Source organism: Bos mutus, chromosome 15, assembly GCF_027580195.1.
Source record: "Bos mutus isolate GX-2022 chromosome 15, NWIPB_WYAK_1.1, whole genome shotgun sequence".
NCBI classification, from domain to species: Eukaryota; Metazoa; Chordata; class Mammalia; order Artiodactyla; family Bovidae; genus Bos; species Bos mutus.
In genome coordinates this window covers 5,978,061-5,996,145 of record NC_091631.1, presented here as the reverse complement: position 1 = coordinate 5,996,145, position 18,085 = coordinate 5,978,061, and positions in this window count along the sequence as shown.

The following is an 18,085-nucleotide window of genomic DNA, read 5'->3' as shown; positions in this document are numbered from 1 at the left end:
TGCAAAATTAAGTTTCATTTCTCAAGAAAAAGCAATTTTAAAAAATTCTGATTTCTTAACGCTAAAGGATAAATAAAATTATGGGCTTTATTTTACATGTGTAGCCCATTTAGTGCTCTGAGCTTTACATTAAAAAAAAAATTTCATAGCAGAGTGTAAGAGTTTGAGATTGAAAATGAAAGTCCCTATAAATGATTCAAAAAGCTTGGATAAACTCATAATGTTGTGAAACTAAACCCATAATGCAGTCAGTATAAATAAAGGAAGGACTGGTTGGGTAGTAAGATGCAGCTTTACTGTCTAGAGATAACTCTAATGTATCTAAAAGATGAGTGAAGGCAGGGGTCTTTCAAGAAGAACCCACTAGGCACTGGACCAGAATCTAATGGTGTCATTTCAAATCAGCCCAGGCTGTCAAAATTTTTTCAGAGCAAGACTGCTTTAGCATTCTTTCTGGCAGAAAAAAAAAAGTTTAGAATGTTTCAGAATTTCATAGAAAAAATTGAGAAACTCGCATTGTGCCTGAATGTGTAAATGCTGTAGAACAGGGGTCAGCAAATTTTTTTTATGTAGAATCCCAGATAGGAACTATCTTAGACTTTGCAGGCCACATAGTCTCTGTCACAACCTCTCAACTCCATGCAGTTGTAACACAAGAGTAGCCATAGAAAGTAGGTAAACAAATGAGCCTGGCTGTGTTGTAATAAAGCCTTTATTTATGGGCAGTGACATTTTAATTTTATGTACTTTTTATGTGTCAGAAAATATTCCTATTTTTTTCACCCTTTAAAAAAAAATGTTAAAACATTCTTAGCTCATGGACCTCAAGAAACCAGTGGGTGGGCAGGATTGGGCCCATGGGCCATCCTTTATCAACCCAATTTTTGAAGACTAAAGCCCCTGAACTTCTTGTATAAGTGCTTCGTTACTAACATGTTTGAATAGCAATCAAACTGTTGTCCACTATGCTCCGCTGTCCATGGAATTCTCCAGGCAAGAATATTAGAGTGGGTTTCCACTCCCTTTTCCAGGGGATCTTCCCAGCCCAGGGATTGAACCTGGGTCTCCCGCATTGCAAGCTGATTGTTTACTGTCTGAGCCACCAGGAAACTTCCCAAATATTTCTCACTAAATCCATAACAATCAAAAATGAGTGTCATAAAATAGCTGCTGTATAACACAGGGAGCTCAGCTTGGTGCTCTCTGGTAACGTAGAGGCTGGGTTGCTGGAAGTGGGGTGTGGGAGGGAGGCTCAAGAGGGAGGGAATATATGTATGTATATGGCTGATTCACCTTCTGCTGTTGTTGTACAGCAGAAACAGACACAACATTGTAAAGCAATTAAACTCCAAAAAAAATAAATGTAAACTCATGTTTGATATTTACATTTTATTAAAATATTTTAGCTAAATAATTGTCTAATAACTTATATATCAAACTCTATGAAAAAGAATTATTTAGCTTGTGATTCATTATGCAACCACGTTTCCATTTATATACTCTTCCTCACTCTAAGATGGTGAAGAGGAGTGGAACCAATGGCCTTGGATTCTCACACTTAAGACATATCACTTCTTCTCAACTAAGGCACCTTAGGCAAATAACTTAATCTTTCAGAGCCTTAGTTTTCCTATCTTGTAAAATGCAGCTCTTAATACCTACTTTTTAGGACTACCGAGAAAATTGAATGAAATAATTTAGGGAGTGTGCTCAGCACAGTGCCTGGCACACAAGGCCACATAAGACATCTTTTCCTGTGCCTTCAGATTCGTTTTGAGTTAATGTAACCAGATAAGGTGAACACGTGGAGTTCCAATACCTCGTCAGTGCTAATGTGGCATATGGCATCCCAGGAGTCTTGGGGTGACTCAAGGCTGTGCTGTATTTCCATGCGTCTTTCTCAGGCTCTTAAGTGTCCCTGACACAAGGCACTCAGTAGACCCTCACTAACTATGTGGCCTGAGAAAAACACATAGACCTTCTGAACCCTGGTGTTTCTCATACATAAAATAAATACAATACTTTGCAGGATTTTACAATACTTTGCAGGATTTTTGAAAGGGTAACCAGCATAAGTGCTAAAGGAAAAAAATAGAGGAATTAGCGTAAGTTAGTGAAGATCCCAGAAATAAGCTGGAAATGGAAAGCTTACCACCAGAAGTTCCTTTGCGGTAAACAGTTCAGACATGAATGACCTAATAATAATGGCAGGTGCACAGTGACTGAGAGTTTGCTCTCCTACCACCTAGTTAGCCTCCATTCTCATTTATTAGTCATCAAAACCCTGCTGAGAAGAGGTAAAGCTCAACTTTTGGATGTTATTAAACATTGGAGTATAGTTTTTAATATTTATTTATTTATTTGGCTGTGCTGGGTCTTCGCTGCAGCACAGGCTTTTCTCTAGTTGTGTCGAGTCGGCGGCTACTCTGTAGTTGCGGTGCCGTGGCATCTCTTGTGGAGTATAGGCTCTAGGGCACGGTCTCAGTAGTTTCCGCACGTGGGCTTAGTTGCTCTGCAGCATATGGGATCTTCCTGGACCCATGTCTCCTGCACTGGTAGGCAGGTTCTTTACCAGTGAGCCACCAGGGAAGCCCTTTAATTCTTATATACGCAGTCAAATCTGTCAGTGTTTTCCTATGTGTTCCTGCCTTCCATCCCATTGCTTCAAGAGGTCATTCAAAGTCCATGATTAGAAAAATACCTACAGTTTTCTTCTCGCATTTTTATGGTTTTTATTTTTCACATTTACCATATATGTATGTGTAAGTTAGGAGGTAGGAATCTAAATAACTTTCATTGAACAGAAAATATTTAATTAATATTGGGATTCTCTTGGAGAATGTAAAATGTCATTCAAAATGATAAAACAGCTAGCTCCCTATAAAGGCGGTCAATCTAATGCAGAGATACTGTAAATATAGGAAAAATATGAAGAGGCATTATATATTATGGTGTCATAGAGGAACATTATATATTAAAGAATAAAGAAGTGTCTTTGACATTTTCTTATTTTACAGTTTTATGGTAACATAATACGTGCCATACCCTAGATATTAAGGTTTTTGTACCTATAACTGTATATGATTGTCTCTGATATTCTGGAATTTGACAGTATTTCAAAGAACATAATGAACCTGCCCCACAAAGGGCTACTTGAATAGCTTTCTCATCCAGTCTCCCTAACTCCTACCTGTCCTTCACTCCAACTCTGTCCTTTTTTCTACTCCAGGTTGAAAAGTAACCCCATTGTCTTTTAAAAGGTCACTCTAAAGAAGATTTTAACACTGGAAATCTGAAGGTCCTACCTCTTCACTGAGGCAAGGAAGTAACTATTGGAATTGCTTTCTAATTTTTATTGGGCTGCAATAAGTGAAAGCCTGGCTTGTACCAACAAAATACTTAAATAAGTAGAGAAGATATATCAATGTGATTTTTAAAGAATTATGACAGAAAATCCCCAGTGGCTAGCAGAAGCTGAATGTATGATCTTTCTCCCCTCTGTCTCAATGGTTTCTGATCTTTTAAAAATCTCCTTGACTCGCTTGTGTGTGCTTTTATGGTAAGCTGAAATTATCATTGGAAATGGGTCAGATATAACTGGTATATAAATAAATATTGGTGAATAAGCAGTCAACCTTCTCAAGAGTACTTTCAATTTCACTACCTTGTCATGATCACCAAATAAGCAGTTTAATCCTAAGCAACTTCAGGTATATGTGTTTAGTAGAATCGCCTAGACTAGAGCTCTTCAACCTCACATCATTGACATTTGGAGCCAGATAAGTTTGTGTTGTGGGAGGGGGGACAGATATTTAGCCGTGTCCTCGGTCTCTATCCACTAAATACCAGTAGCACCTCCGCCGCGGTTTTTACAACCAAAGATCTCCAGACATTGCCGCAAGTCCCCCACGTGTGTATGGGGCCAGAAGAAGGAGGGGTAAAATTGCACCAGGTTCGGAGGGGGAGGCAGAGGATGAGGGATTGTAGGTGGTCGGGGTTGAAAACCACTAAACCCCATGGATAGATGTAGGTGTGTATTTGCATATGTGTGACTCTGCCCTCCACAGAAGCAGATCCCAATTCTTTTCCCAAAAAGTAACTGGGGGTGGATCAGGGGGTTTAGGCTGGATCTGTGGTTAAAAACGAAAATGGTTGCAATTAAGAGCTGTAATGTCTGCCTTAGAGCTGCTGAGCTGCTAAAAGTATGACAGGGAGATCCTCCAAGACGGGGGATGCGGAATGAATTTTATCATCTTGTTGTGTGCACCTTTAGCTTATCTATTATCAACATAAATAAATTGCGTTGTGGGCCTTGAGCAAGGACGTTATTTGGTGGAAGGCATTCCCAGATTCAGAGTGTGAGCACCTGAGCTTGGGTCTGGGCTCTGCAAATGTCTAGCTAATCACTTTATCTCTTGGGGCCTATTTCCTTGTCCAAAATGGGAGAAAATAACGCTTAATCCACTGGGTTGTTGTGAAGGTCCAGGCTGTTAATGAGAAGTAGCGGGGCTTGTTCTTGAGGAACTAGGAACATTGAAATTGCACAGTCTTGGCTTGACCTTGGGTAAATGATGCACTGTCGTAAGTCACAGTTTCCTTGTGTGAAAAATACAGAAATAACCACATGACTTCGTTGTTAACGGAGATTAAATGATGTAAGATACACCATATGTACTGGATAAATATTATTATATTATTGGTCTTCGGCAAACTGCATCACATTGCACAAATACATATCATTTTATTGTTATTTCTTTTCTGTGAACATTGAAACTTGCAAATCTGAAGAACCAATTAATATATCTATACAAGTGAAACCTAGTTATAAATATATGGCATCCCAAATTCCAAAACAAGGAAAGCAGCATCAAACTGTAGGATGTAACCTTTCATCTTTCAAGTTAAATCAGGGTACAGTTTTCTTGCAATAACACAAGGTTCTCCTCCCCTTATTGAAATAATGTTGTAATAAGCTTTTTACAACCTCTGTACCACATAAAACACTTAGGGTCAGACCTAGTACGCACAGCTAGCACGATGTATGTCTAGTATTTAAATCCGACTTGGTGCTGTTGCAAAACTCACCTTCCCCCATAGCATTGGCAAATTGCACTGAAGTCCTAATAGGGTGCAGGGAGGTGTCTGAGGGCATCTTTTATATAAACTTTAATAAAATTATAACATACAGAGAAGCGCACAGATCACAAATTGTACACAACAGTAAGTTTTCGCAAAATAAACACACCTATGTAATCACTGGGTGTTTTTAAAGGTTTGAGAATTCTGTCATAAACATGTTTTATCATTAGGATATTAAAAAAAAAAGTTATCATGAATTTGAAAAAAACAGTAGTGATTTCCCAGAGGACACAGTAATGCCTTTGCTGTCCAAATTTGATTTTAAATGATCACATGGCAGTTTTGTAAAAGGATCAATTGAAATCAGATAGTAAAAGTCCTGTCACCATTTACCGCTTGCTATATGATTCTGGACAATTAGTGTCTAGTCCCTCAGTCTTTTCACCAGTTAAATGGGGATAATGATAGATTTGTTGTTAGGATTAAATGGAATAGCAGTTGTAAAGATTTGGATGAGTCTGGCACCTAAACTCTCAATAAATGTAAATTATTGCCTATTTAGAATGATGCCATGGGACAAACAGGAAAGAAGTTACAGACATCTCCATAATTCTTCTAGAAAAAAGGAAACTTTTGCACAGAAGAGAAGTTGGATCAAAATAGCTAAGGGGTGCTATCACTGAGCCTCCGGACCAGCAGGGAGGGCTGGCCTGTGGGAAAGGCTGTAGAATGAAACCTGAGAGGGAGCAGAGTACCGGGAAGCTGCAGGCAGGGTGCTGAGCCACGGAGCTGCAAAGATAGTGCCGTTCTGAACAGAGCGCCACAGGGGTACGCCTGGCATCCAACAGGACATGACCTGATTTTTCAGAAACCGGAGTAAGGTCTAGCAGTAACAGTTTGTTTGATGTGGGCCTAGAGAGAGGAACGAGAAGAAGGAGCAGCCACAGGAATCATAATCCCGGGGGTCAGATCCTTGAAAGGCCTGGGCACCGAAGGAAGGGGACTCACTGAGGGCTTTCTCCATGGCGAGGAGACTGGAGCAACTCAGAGCTTGGAATGACCTCAGATGTATCTCTTCAGGCCTGGCGTTCCTTCACACTGAAATGCGATGGAGGGATGCACTTGAATCAACTTGGATGCTGATTAGAGAAAGATATACTGCTAAGGGAGAAAAGAAAGGAGGCAGGCTGAGTTTCAGAACCCAGACATGGCACAGAAATCTGCCCTCCTGGATAACAGGGACAAGGAGTTACCCCCAGTCCAGCCAGCAGCCCAATCTGTCACAGCTGGACCGTAGAGTGTCCTTATTTCTTCTTCATTATCTCTATCTTGCAAATGGCTTATCATCTCTCTAAGTGTCTTTGAAAGGAAGCAATTTGGTTTCTTTTTCCTTGATCAGTTGTAGGAGATGCATCAGAGTACAGGATTCAGCAGGACAATTTTGGTGAGCAAATGTGACCTGGTGGGCTCACTTTGAGGAAACCTCTGTCACTGATGGATAAAGAGGATGAAATACCCAAGTCAGGAATGGCAAATCTGTGGCCTGTGGGTTTCCAGAGCCTGAACTCGGCCTCAGAATCCTTCTCAACTCAGAGCATCAGCCATCACCAAATATTTGGAGCTTGCTCAAGATGGAAATCCATGTCATCACAGCCGGACTTACCCGCCATCCCGTGTTATAATCAATGCACCTATCCTAAGCCACTTCTCCCTAAGCCCAACACTGAGAGAATCAGATACGCAATTTACTTGGCTTCAACCCTGCTTATTGAAATTAAACCCTGGATAGGTAACAATTGCCTCCCTATTTAGGGACCTGTTCTCATATTTCTGAGTTTATAACTGATTTATGACCTATAAATAGTCACATCAACCTCGCTGCTGAATAATTTACGTCCTGAGGTCATGATCTCTGGATGAACCTGACACCCATTCTTGTTAAACTCATCATCTGTGTGCATCCAAGCTAGAACACAGAGAACCACACCCCAGTGTGGTGGCAGTGGAGAAGCAGAAGCCCTAGACTCTGTTCTTTCAGTCCAGTCAGCCTACTTTCCTTTTAGCATCATCTCTGAAACGGAAAAGTATTTCATACAGGTGGTAATGCTAAGAAAACTATTCGAATAATAAATGTTTTGAAGGCTCTCTGAACTCAAAGCATTATGTCTATAGATGTCTATTGATGAAAGCTGTATCACTTCTTCCCCAGGGCTAAACAGAGGTTGATCTCTTGTGTTTTATACTTCATTGGCATGAATAAGTCAAATCTCTTCCACAGTATAATGTTGATGAATGGGAGAGAAGTTGTTCTCAGCTTTGATGTACAGTCCACTGTTATTCCCATCTGTAAAATGGACACGCCATATACTGTTCATGTCTCTCTCTTTGTCTGCAGAGAACTGATGAGATAGAAATTGCAAAAGACTGCGTTTACTGAAGACTAGTGCTGTAAGTGGAGAAGGCAATGGCACCCCACTCCAGTACTCTTGCCTGGCGAATCCCATGGACAGAGGAGCCTGGTAGGCTGCAGTCCATGGGGTCGCTAGGAGTTGGACACGACTGAGTGACTTCACTTTCACTTTTCACTTTCATGCATTGGAGAAGGAAATGGCAACCCACTCCAGTGTTCTTGCCTGAAGGATCCCAGGGACGGGGGAGCCTGGTGGGCTGCCATCTATGGGGTCGCACAGAGTCGGACACGACTGAAGCGACTTAGCAGCAGCAGTGCTGTAAGTGAAAGAAAGAGGAATTCGTTACATTTTCATTTTAATTTAAAATAACACTACTTCTACCATCCCAGCATCTGAGTGGGTGAATGAAACTAGAGGCAGTAGTGGGTTACGGACTTTGGGCTGAGAACTGCACTGGTGGACGGGGAGATAACACAGAGAAGTAGGGACCAGAATCAGCAATACGTTCTCCTAACTTATTGAGAGTGAGAATTAAAAAACAAGAAGCATTTTCCAACACCCACCTGGGGACTTTTGATTCCCCAAAGGTACAGGGATTTTGGGTCTCAGAGCCACAAACATTTTATTTTCATATTACTTCCTCAATTAGCATAAGCGCAAACTTCTTTCTTCCAAGTACACTGTGTTGTTGATGTTCACCTAATAGAAAAGAAAAACTCATTCAAATTCCAATCTGGGTGAAGACTACATTTCCTATGATAAACGTCAGTGGGTTGATGGGAACAGACTCATTCAAAGGTGAAACGCTCGAACCTAAGCTTCGTGACTAACTGCGCCTAAAGACAGCTCATTTCATCCTGGAGCATCCTTGTCTCAGCGGTCTAGGCAAAACCAAAAAGATCACAGAGCAAAACCAACTGAGGGTACGACAACATTAGCGTGGAGATTTTATGTTCTCCATGTTACGGGAACCTAAGTGGATTTCCAGAAGGATGTTGTTTTAAGGGAAAATGATTTGGCCTGAGTAACTGTGAAAAAGAAAAAGTAAGCAAACAGAATATGGTAGTGGGTGATACAAGTGGGCCCTGCTTCTAGTCACATTTTAGATCTAACTTTTAAAATGAAAGTTTCTCATTTTTTCATTTTACCAAACTTAAATTTCAGAGAAATTTTTATGATCCCTGCTGACTGGATTTCAATGGGAAAGAGCTCCCAAATTTTAAATCTGAATTTCTCTGCCTTCTCAGGTGCATTTAGCTATTGGACACCTCCTAGTGTCTTAACTTTCTGTGAACTTAGAATCGAAGTCCTTCTGCTATTTGATAGCTGCACGTTGAAAGAGCCGCTGGCTTAACAGGTTTCTATTTCTTCATCTTCAACACAAAAATACCATGTCTTATCATACCAGGATAGTTGGGGGGATTTAAAACAGAGATCCCTAAAATTTTCTTGATAAGTTTTTTTTTTTCCTCCATGAAAACTTACTGTTAATCATTAACAGTGAAAAATAACAGCTGACATTTACCAAGCATTCTGGGCCAGATGTTTTGTACATACTTAAAATTTTATAGGTAAGAAAATTGAGGTATAGAGGGGTTAAGTAAATTGCCTAAAGTCACATAAATAGTAAATGGAAAAACTGGGATTCCTGCCCATGGCTACTTACATTCAGGTTCTGCTTTCTAATGGGAATTCCCGTGAGCCAGGAGGAAGCAAATACAGGGTAGGGCTATGCTAAGAGATTAATCAGGCAAGGCTTTAGAAAGAATGAATTAATTCTGAGACAAAGGTCTCTGAAGAAAAGCAACTCACCAACTCCTGGGCAAAAAGAGAAGGAAGTCTCTATCCCAGAAAGACAGATCGTATAATAGATAATGTGGAGTTTGGAGTCAGAACAGCCTAGGTGAAGAGTCCTGGTTAAGTGACTACTAGCTGAAGGGCCTTGGGCAGGTTATTTATCCATTCTTAGCCTCACTCTTCTTATCGGTGAAATAGGGATAATACTCCTTGTAGAGCTGCTTTGGTGATTAGAAATAATCATGTAAAGTATCTTGCACATGGTAGGAATACAATGTCAGTTCAGTTCAGTTCAGTCGCTAAGTCGTGTCTGACTCTCTGTGACCCCATGAATTGCAGCACGCCAGGCCTCCCCGTCCATCACCAACTCCCTATCATATCTTATTATACGTACCTTGGCAGCATTTCCCAAAGTGTGTTAGTAGGCATTAAGTAGTATAAAAGGAAAAGACCAAAGAAATTTTAAGTGAGAGGACAGCTTGGCAGTTAAGTAAACCCAGGAAATGCTGTTGAGCAAATTTATCCTGTTTTCTTAGTGCAGGGCTTCTTAGAAACTTTAAATTGCAAAGACCCAATCAGAATCTCCAAGAGGAAGCATTTTCCCAATTTATTTGATTATATAGCCCAGGTTTATATTTATTTATTTTTTTAATCCAGCATCTTACAGGACTGATGTTGCTGTGAACTCATGTTAGGAAACACTGGTCTGGTGAGTTTTGGAAAGAAAAGCTGGGCTGTTCAGGTCCAGCCCTTATGATGCCTTCACTATTTGTAGCCATCATGCTTCTCCATTTATTTCTCCCTAAAATAGGACTTTTCCTTTTTTACAAATATCACAGAATGAAGCTCTAAAGAGTGATTTCCAGCATCCATTCAAGCGAAAAGTTCAGCTCCCAACAGGACCAGGCGACATCCGCAAAGCAAACCAAGGCAGGCCCATGGGGCCAAGGCATTACTGGGCCTCTCAGGATGGCAGGATACGGCCGCTTCTTCCTGCCTGCCAGGGGAGCTTTCAAAGTGCAGGTTACTCCACAGACCAGCAGAAGGCACTGGCATGGGACAAAGGAGAACCCATGTCACCTACTTAGTACAAGGCCAGCCCATCCAGAGTGGCCCTGCTTAGGCACCTGTCAATGCAGTTGTCAAAGGCCAACCCAGCCTAAGGAGGGGGAAAGAATTAAACAGAGGATCAGCTTTTTATTTTCATGTAAAAAGCACTTGCCCTCGGGTTATAAATGTTATTGCATTTGTGTAGCACTTTACTGCTGCCCTCAGCTCGCAAGCATCACAGGACCCCAGTGGCAGTACTTTTATAACCCTTGATCAATAGCTTATTTCTATCGCCTTCAGTCGCAGCTGCCAATCCGTCCTGTATAATGTGGGAGGCAGACTTTGCTGCTCTCCAGCTGAACACGTTATGAATGCAAACTGTGAGGGTAACATACGTATGGGCACTGGGTGAGGGGCATGGGATTTTTTGAACAGGGGCTGACAAAAAATGGACCCCTTGTTCTGGGAGACTACTGCAAAACTGAGAGTTTTCTCTCTGGCAAGATCTCTCTCTCTCTCACCACACACACTTTGTATTTGGTGGGTCGAGAGAAATGAAACATGATTCTTTTTGTGAGTGTTTTCACTTCATGTACATTGGAGGGTGGTGGGGAAAAGTTGTATGGAAAGATGTAAAATGTTCCGAGGGCCACGACTGTCGTGTTCATCACCCCTGTATTCCCAGCCCCTAGACAGAGCCTAGCACAAAGCAGGTGCTCAGGAAACATGGGCGGACTAAATGAATGCATTCCAGTTTGCAGTGGGACGGGAGGAGGTGAGTCCTAGAACATTCTCCAGGGGCTGCTTGAGCAAAGAACAAAGGTCAAAGCCCTTTAAAAAATATTTTTATTTATTTATTTATGTGGCTGGGCTGGGTCTTAGTTGCTGCACGGAGGATCTTTAGTTGTGGCGTGTGGGATCTAGTTCCCTGACCAGGGATGGAACCGGGAGCTCCCTGCATTGGGAGCTCGGAGTCTTAGCCACCGGACCATCAGGGAAGTCCCTAGTTTGAAGGCTCTGTGTGGCCAGCAGCACTGGGGACCACAGATAGCTACTACACAGTTGCCTGATTTAAGGGCTCACTGCTGGGCACTCTGGGAACCACGGAGAAACAAGATCTCTAAGGCTAAGTAGCTTCTACTGTTCTATTTTTCCCCAGGGCAGAGTCAGCCAGGTGACCCCTCAAAGGACAGATACCTTGCCTCACCGTCTTCACCCCACTTCAGAAACCAGTTTTAGGACCAATCCACTCTGCGAGAGGCGTTGAAGCAGGGCCCCGAGGCTCCCCACAGGAACACGACTCCGGCTCACAGTGAGAGGCAGCCAAGCCTGCCCTTGTCTGAACCTGCGTCCTTGAGACTCAGCCAAACCTCTCCCGGCTTGGCGGAGGGATGTTGAGGTGACATTCTTCTCCCTGCCACTCAGCATCTTTTAGACAATCCTCCTCCACCTTGGGAGAATATGCATGAACTCAGTGCAGACGAGGGCCTCGAAAGCTGGAAATTCCCTTTGTCCCTGGGAGGGGGGATTCATCGCAAGGGAAAAATAAGAACCTGGTTGTCTGCAAGTTGCCCTGAAGTTCTTCTGGTGGCCCGTGGTAGAAAGATAGCTGCTTCAGGCAGAGTCAGTGAACAAGAGACCTCGTTGGAAGGATGAGTGTCTCAGGGGGCCCGACCAGTGGGCTTCAGAAGGACCTGGACTCGAGCCCTGGCAAGGCTGGAGAAGCGGGTGCAGCGACTCCCCACGTCTGCATGCTGCCAGCTGCCCTCGGGTTTCCTCCTGCGCGCAGAGTTCACAGCCTGGGGGCACGTGGCGGGAGGGGAGCGGGAGGTTGGCACAAGCCCTCTTGGCTGTAGACCACACCGCCTGTAGTGCACCATGAATTAATATTTTGAATAAATCCTGTAATTATCTTGTGAACAGATCATTTTTGTGGCACTCTGTTTTTATTTTTGATGTTAAAAGCATTAATTTGTTCAATATAAACATTAAAAATATACCATCATTTCTGTAGCCTCATTTCTTTATTTCTTAAGGCACCGGGAGCCTCATGACATAGAAGTGAGCTCTAAGGCCCCACCTAAGAGGTGTTCTCAGCCCTGTGCAGCCACCCCAGGAGGCCGGCCGGACCCTGGCCAGCTCTCAGGCCCTTTCTGAAGGTCTAGGAGAGGCCGCTCTGCTCCAGCTGGGCCAGAGGTTCACCCTGGCACAGTGCACTGTGATACTGCCAGCGCCCCTTAAGGAGGCAGAAGAAAGGGGGCCCTTGTGGGCAGGACAGACACTCCACAGAGTATCAGTGTCTGCTCTCCTCTTCACGGGTTCACCTGTGCAGATCCCAGGATGTTGGAAGTCTCCAGCTGAGAGACAAAAAGAAAACCCTAAATTTAAATACATCTCAGGAGCTGTATTGAAAGCCATCAAATCCGCCCATCTTGTAGGTTTCTCAGGATCCTAACTGTCCTCCAGGAGGGCTTGGACCAAGTTAAGTTTGGTTTGTCCATCCCTCCTCCCCCTCCCACCTTCCTTCTTTCTTTCTTTTGTTTTTTTAAGAGTAACATTTTTTGTTTTTTGAAAGTTAACAAATATATTTCAAAAATATTTTTAAACAGGGAAGTATCACCAATAAAATAAAAATCATTCAAATTCACATCATACCTCCTCCCCACCATACCCCTCCCAAGAGATAACTACTGTTAACATTTTGGTATACAACTTTCCAGGTAATTTTCAATAAAATTAGCTCCACTCTTAAAATAACCCTATGATAACATTCACTTGTATTCTGTTTTTAAACTTAGCAATACATCATATGCTTCGTTTCATATCATGGCATATTATTCTGGAAACACTTTATTTCCTAAACTGGAATCAATTTTGCTTATTCTGATGTATAAAAATTCAATCAATACAGAAAAATAAATGTTCCCTCATAATCCCGCTTCCTAAAGATGATCACTTATTAAAAAAGAAATCCTTCAAGTTTTTATTTATATGTACGTATGTATATACATATATATAAACATACATTTACATAAATGGGATCATAACAGTGTTTTGTAACCTGTTTTTTCTTACTTATTGCTAGATCATGAATATCTTTCCATATTAATATATATAGTGATGCATCATCCTTCTTAATGGCTACATAGAATTCCATTCCATTGAACGAATGTTTGTAATTTATTTAACTCATCAGTTATTGTTGGAAACATCTGAGTTATCCCCCCCTTTTTTTTCTGCTATTCTAAGGAATGCTGCACTAAACACCATTGTATACACTTTTTGTCACAAGTCTGATTATTCCCTTAGAGACAACTCCTAAAAGGAAAATTGCTGGAAAAAATAGAATACATGTTTTAAAATTTTATTCATATTAATAAATGGCTCTGTAGAAAACTACCAATTTACATTTCACCTACACGTAAGAGGTAGGATTATTCTCCACACCATCTCCAGCATCAGCCATTATTATTCTTTTTAATCTTTGCCAGTATGATGGCTAAAAATGATATTTTATTGTGGTTTCAGTCTGTAAGTCTTTGATTATTGGTGAGGTTGAGCATATTTTCATGTCTTTATTTGTCAATTGAATTTAATTTATGAATTATATGCTTACGGCTTTTGCACATTTTATGGTATTTAAGCATCTCCTTTTCTCTTTTTGGTAAGTAGAAGGTTTTTTTATTATTAAATAATAGCCTCTATTAAGGTTATCAACCTTGACATCAGTGTTGAAATTGTATTTTTTCACTTAGTTCATTGTGTCTTATGCCATGGAATGTTTTTATTTTTATATATCTGTATCAGTCCTAAGGAACAGAAAGTCAAGTAAGCAGGGTTTAAACCAGTGAAAATATTCTTTAATTCCCTGGAAACCTAGAGGTAGGTAGACTCAGAACGGTCTGATGGCTCGGATGTCACTGCTGCCTTTACACGTCTCAGGTTTGCCATCTGCAATGTGTTGCCAGTGTCTCCCCTTGTGAAATGAGACGGCTACTACACCAGCAAACACTACGTCCTCATGTGCCAGTTAGGAAGGAAGAGGATAAGGACAGATTTTTTTTTCATCTCACAGATCTGTTATCTCCTCAGGAAGAAAAATCTTTCCCAGTAGTCCCCAGCAGATTTTTATTTACATCTCATTGGTAACCAGTAGTGTCTGCCAAAATAGTCAAAGCTGTCAATCATTTCCTCCATGACTTGTGGCTTAGTGCCATATTACCAAAGGCCCGTCTCACCCCCAAAATTCTTTTAAAATGTGCTCCAGTATTATCTTCTTGAACTTTTGATTTTTTTGGTTAATTTTCTTAATTTCCACATCTTTATCTGGAGTTTATTTTGGGGTGTGGTTTGACATAACTTTATTTTTTCCCTAAAGGTTTTTGGTGATACCAATAACATTGATTAAATAATCAATACTTTCCCGCACCACATTGAAATACCATCTTTGTTATATATGAAATTCCCCTACATTATGGGCCTATCTTCACAAAGTTTTAATCACTATAGTTTTTTAGGTCATTTTTCTATCAGGTAGAATAATTGTCCTTTTTCATTATTTTCTTGGCTATTCTCCATTCATTTATTCTTCTAAATAATCTTTAGAATTAGTTTAACTAGCCCCCTCCCCCCTCCAACAAATGTTCTCCCTTGGCACTTTGATTGGAATTACATGAAAATTAGAGATTAATTTTAGAAGACTTCACACCTTTACCAATATTTAGTCTTTCCTTCCAGGACCATGGAGTGTTCCTCTCCATTTTTCCAGGCTTCTTTCATGGCTTTTATCAAGGTTTTACAGTTTTTTAATAAATATCCATTTTGTTAAGTTTATTTGCATTTATTTTTATACCAATTGTAAATGGGGTCTTTTATGCCAACAGGAAAGCTGAGTAAATAATGACCATTCTCGCATTCCTTAAATAAATCCTATTTAGTTATGATTATTCTAAAATATTGCTTGATTAAATTTGCTAATATTTTATTTAGCATTTACTTCCAAGAGTTCAGTTCAGTTCACTTCAGTTCAGTCTCTCAGTCGTGTCCGACTCCAAGAGAGTCTGGGCTATAATATTTCCTTCAGAAAGCCTTGAAGGATTTTTATAACAAAGTTTACAAGGTTTAAAAATGAATTAGGGGGAATTCTGTGGTGGTCCAATGGCTAAGACTCCAAGATCCCAATGCAGGGGGCCCCAAATTCGATCCCTGGTCAAGGAACTAGATCCCACAGGCCACAACTAAGGGTTTGCATGCTGCGATTAAAGATTCTGCATGCCACGGCTAAGACCTGCCACAGCCAAATAAATAAATGAATAATAAATATTTTTAAAATAAATAAATAATCAATTTGGGAACCTGCAGTCCTTACCTTATTCTGTTGCTGTTGTTAAGTCACTCAGTCGTGTCCAACTCTTTGCGACCCCAAGGACAGCAGCACCCCAGGCTTCCCTGTCCTTCACCATCTCCCAGAGTTGGCTCAAACTCATGTCCTTTCTAGAACCACTTTATTCAATACAGTAGCTACTAACCCTGTGGGCAACTGAGCACTTGAAAGGTGGTTACGTCAACTGAGGACCTAAATTTCTAATCTAATTTAAAGTAATGTTCATTTAAAGTTAAAACCTGATCCTCAATCCAGTTACTGGAAATTGCTTAAATATGTTTGGAACGACATGGGTATTTGACTCTACTTTTCAACTGTAAATTTCGTGAAACCTAAATCTTTAGAGATCAATATTTCTGATGAAAATTTAGCACCTGAATTGAGATGTGCGTAAAACACACACTGGAGTTCAAAAAATTAGTGTGAAAAAAAATTTTAATGTCCAGTTAATAATTTTACATGTTGAAATGATAATTATGTTTGATATATTGAATTAAGTAAAATATATATTAATTTTACCTGTTTCGTTTTACTATTTTTGTGGTTACTAGAAAGTTTTTAATTATATATGAGGCTCATGTTATATTTCTATCAGTCACCACCATTCTAAATTTTTAAATAATAGCAATTATCTGATCCTTAATTTGATAGAACTATCCTTTTTTCTTTTTATTTAATTGAACTAATTTACTAGAGAGTTTCTTTTAATATCTACATATCTTATCCAATGGATGAAATAAATGTTTAACCAAGCTGTTCTTGTTGCATATTTATTTCTTCCTTCCTCTCTTTCTTTTTTCTTTCTTTCTATAATTATAAAAAAAGATTATGTTTAACAAGTTGGTGACTAGATCTTTCTGTAGGGGATGACATAATCAGGTTTGCTTTTTGGGAATCACTTTGGTTATATTGTTGAGAACAGGCTGGCCAAGGCCAGGTGGATCCAGCCGGTTAGGAAGCCCCTGTGCAGTCCTGGGTGGGTCACGTGGAGATGGAAAGAAATGGACACCTTCCAGAGATATTTAGGACAAAGAGCCTATAGGACTTGGAACGAATTGAATACTGGGATCATGGCAAGGAGAGCATCAAGGATGAATCCTTCAGGTTTGTGTTGGGCAACTAGAAGTTGGTGAGATAGTCACCGAGTTGGGAATCCCAACGGACTAGTTTGGGGGAATAAGCTCTTGAGTTCCGCTTAGGAACGGTGAGTATAACATGCCCTTGAGGTATCCAAGTGGAGATGTGAAACAGGTCTAGAGCAAGAGGAGGGGAGAGGATGGAGACAGAATTTGGGGGGATTGGCGTATAGATAAAATCTGAAGGCAACAACGGCCTGAACGAGATTGTCTGTGGAGAGAATGTGGGTTAAGAGATCTGCACGTTTAGGGGAGCAGGTGAGAATGACTAAGACCAAAACCTGAGGAACATCAGCATGTTTTAAATGTTATTTTTGAAACTTATTTAATTTTGGCTGTGCTGTGTCTTTGTTGCCACGTGGGTTTTTCTCTGGTTGCAGTGAGTGGGGGCCACCCTCTCGCTGTGGTTCGAGGGTCTCTCATTGCAGAGGCCTCCCTTGTTGGGGAGCACAGGCTCTGGGGTGTGCAGACTTCAGTCAGTGCTGTACATGGGCTCAGCAGCTGCTGCTCCCAGGCTCAGCAGCTGTGGCGCATGGGCTGTGTAGCTCAGCTGCTTGTGAGATCTTCATGGACCAGATATCAAACTCGTGTCTCCTGCATTGACGGGCAAGTTCTTTACCACTGAGCCATCAGGGAAGTCTCAGGAACATCAGTATTTAAACCCAAGTGGAGAAGGAAGAAGTCGGGAAAGGAGAATGGGAGAGTGTGACCAGCGGTGTGGAGGCAAAGCCAGGGCAGTGTGGAGCTGTGGACTATCACAGAATCCAGGGAAAGGGAGCATGGTAGGCAAGTCTGCTGGAGGTGAAGTTAGGATTTTAAAGTGCTTATTGCTCACTCTCACTAACAATCAGAAAATACAAATTAAAACAAGATATCACTGTTCAACCACCAGATGGTTCAGATTTTTAAGATTAATAATCTTCAGTGTGGGCAAAGGTAAGGAGAAGGATTCCTCTCACATCTTCTTGGTACAAATGTCACAGTACCAACTTTGGGGGTTGTCTTGACAGCATCTATAAAAATATAAACTATATACACTATTTAACCTGACAATTTCTCTTCTATGTATCTATACACAGGAAACGCTCCCTCATATACAAGAGGTGGTGATTACAATACTGTTCACTGCAGCCTAGTTTGTAAAACTGAAAAACTGCTGAAAACATAAATGTCTTCTGGGAGAAAGAAAACAATGGGACATATTATTGAATACTGGGCAGCGGAGTAAA